The following is a 3,025-nucleotide window of genomic DNA, read 5'->3' as shown; positions in this document are numbered from 1 at the left end:
AGAGGTGGCCCATTGATAGGCATTCCCCATCAGCCCTGCCGCCTCTTCACCAAGCCCACTCTGCCCTCTTCCCCACACCTGGCTTTGCTCTTTGTTCCCCCATGGAGAGGCAGAGAAAACAATGGTTCTGAGCATGGACACTGGGTCAGAGAGATAGGGTTGGAATCCCAGCTCTGCCACTTGTTGGCTGGGTTACTAAAGCTCTCTTAGTCTCAGTGTCTTTATCAGTCTCAGTGTCATTCTCAGTGAAATGGGAATAATTGTAGGACCTGTGTGAGGATTTTATTATTCAATGACTGCATTAGCCCCTCAATCAATGCTGACTTACAAGCTTCCTCTCTCCTTGTGTCTGTCTGTCTCCTCTCAGGAGGGGTGCTGTCATCCTGGTGTCCTCCATTTCTGCTTATATACCACGTGTGGTGAGTGCTTACTTCGTGTGTCCTGGTTGGGAAGGGGTGTGGTGGTTCCCAGAGCCTGGGGCAGAACCCCCTCTTACTCTTGCTGACCTGGGCTGACCTGGGGTCCATGTGGCTACTGGGTCCCTCACACCCAGTTTCTGTTCTCAGACCAGGTTGAGGGTGTGTCTGAGCTCTGGGCTTGGGCCAGGTGTGATCCTCTGCAGGTGAGAAATCCAGCTGATGCTTTGTTTCACACCCGTATCCTCCTAATCACTCTTAATTCTGTGCCAGGAGCTGGGTGCCTACAATGTCAGTAAGACAGCCCTGCTTGGCCTCACCAGGACGCTGGCATTAGAGTTGGCCCCCAAGGGCATCCGGGTGAACTGCCTGGTCCCGGGAATGATTGAGACTGACTTCAGCAAAGTGGTGAGCATTGGGGCATGGCCCCTATTTTCTAGCCTGGCTCCGTGAAGGCCCTTCCCAAGGACTATGGGAGAAAGGTGATAAGCATCCTTATACCTGAGGTCCTCACTGTCCTTGAACTCAGCCGTGACCGAGTCCATCAACACTCAGAAGGGCAGAGCTGCCATGTGTGTTGTCAGGTCACTAACTCGGGGCCCTCCCATTACCTTATTTTAGCATCACTGACTCTTTCGTCTCTTCCTTTTGCTCAGTTCCATAAGGATGAGGCTTTCTGGAACAACTTCAAAGAAAACCATCAGCTGCAGAGGCAAGTGGGGTTTGGTGCTTTAGTGGTCTGGGTACAGTTATAGAGGGTCGACTGAATCTAACCCAAGAGCAGACCTCTTCCTGTGTATTGGCCATTCCTTTTCTGAATTCTGGGTTCCACACAGCCCTGGAGGGTGCAAGTGGTCCTGCTGTATCCACCCTGTGCCCTCCTGGAGCCCAGGCCCACCTGTGTGGCCGGTTAACCCCAGAGCAGCAGATCCAGAATCTGAGATCACTGACGCTGTGTTCTGTGCTCCTTCCAAACAGGATCGGGCAGCCAGGCGACTGTGCAGGTCTCGTGTCCTTCCTGTGCTCTCCAGATGCCAGCTACATCACCGGCGAGAACATTGTGGTGGCTGGCTTCTCCCCTCGGCTCTGATGGGGCTCAGGGNCCACAGGAGGGATCCCTGGTGCCACTTTAGTCCTGGCTGGCAATCTGTCGAACCCCTGGGCTCAGTGTCTGCATCTTTCCTTGTGAGTTCCTCTCTTACTTCTGCCCTGTTCCCAGACCTATCTGATAGAATTTCCAGACAGAGGGTTGGGGACCCTGATGCCTGATCCCAGTTCCATGTTTTAGTCACAGACAGGATCAGCATGGGCACCTAGCTCCCAGAACAGCAATTCTCTGTTGTGCCTCCCTCCTCGTGTTAGCCCCAGGAAAGCTCAGAGCCAAGTCTGCAATAAACTGGCATGTATGTTGGCCCTGACAACATGTATTTTTGTGAATGTAGAATAGAATAGTACTCAGTCCTTACCATGTGCTGTGATTTGTGGGCACAACCTGATTCTAGTTATTCTTATTTTTCTACTCTTAGTTTTCCTAGTGTCCATTGCTTCATACATAATGCCTCTTTGTTTTGCTTTATGCTGTTGCATTCTTTTATATTTTTATTTTTTTTAAAGATTTTTATTAGGGAATTGGGGAGGGAAACAGTGTTGAGGAATTGGGGAAAGGGAACTGTGGTTTTCCAGGACCCATCTGCTCCAGGTCAAGTTGTTCTTCAATCTTAGTTGTGGAGGTTGGGAGCTCAGCTCTAAGTCGAATCGCCACTTTCAATCTAGTTGCACGGGTGGGGGTGGGGGATAGTCCACCATCCCGCATGGGAGTTGAACCAGCAACCTTGTTGCACACTGCGCCATCTGGTCACCCGTGGGCAGCTCGCGGTTGATGTGCTCAAGGCGCTGTGTTCAATCTTAGTTGGGGGGCGGGGAGCACAGCCCACCATCCCATACGGGTGTCGAACTGGCAACCTTGCTGCTAAGAGCACGTGTGCTCACCAGCTCAGCTGCAGCTCAGCTTGGGCACAGCTTACTGGCCCATGTGGAAATCGAACTGGAAACTCTGTTGCTCAGAGCTCGTGCTCTTAACTAACTGAGCCACTCGGCCGGCCCCTATGCTGTTGCATTTTGAATATGCCTTACATTCTATTGGGACAAGGCAAGAGCATAAGGAAATAAAAACACAGAAAGGCCAAGATGACTCTTCCAGAAATCTCCCTTGCTCTCAGCCCCTAGTACTTTCCCTCCTGATGTTCTGCAATCCTTTTTCAGTGTCTTCTGCTTATAGCTTCTATTTGCATGCCTATTTTCTTTAAAAGGCCAGAACAAATCCTTCCTTCACTCCTGTTCTGAGCAGTTCACATATTCAGGGCTCTGCTCACAGGCCTGTCCCTTAGCCTGCCTGCCTACTAAACCATTAGAAGTCAGAAACACCCAGGTCAGAAACGGGATTAGTGTCTCCAATCTGCACACATCTGGGTTTGCTGCACAAATTGTAAGGACTTCAGGGACTTATGAAAATAGGCCTGGGCTGACCGTGTCTGTCTCCATCCTCTACCTGCTCTGATTTCAGATCCTGAGCGTGAATGTGAAGGCCCCAGCCCTGCTGCTGAGCCAGC

General features: G+C 51.1%; 1 protein-coding gene across 1 annotated transcript in view; it reads left to right on the top strand.

The window, feature by feature from the left end:
- The window catches only part of LOC109393605 (dehydrogenase/reductase SDR family member 2, mitochondrial-like), a 42,439-nt gene that overhangs the window by 1,662 nt on the left and 37,752 nt on the right, over window positions 1-3,025 (top strand). The gene's annotated exons all lie outside the window — the stretch shown is intronic.

This window comes from Hipposideros armiger, unplaced genomic scaffold, assembly GCF_001890085.2.
Source record: "Hipposideros armiger isolate ML-2016 unplaced genomic scaffold, ASM189008v1 scaffold_385, whole genome shotgun sequence".
NCBI lineage: Eukaryota > Metazoa > Chordata > Mammalia > Chiroptera > Hipposideridae > Hipposideros > Hipposideros armiger.
The sequence above is the reverse complement of the archived record's forward strand: the minus strand, read 5'-3'. Positions and strand labels throughout refer to the sequence as shown.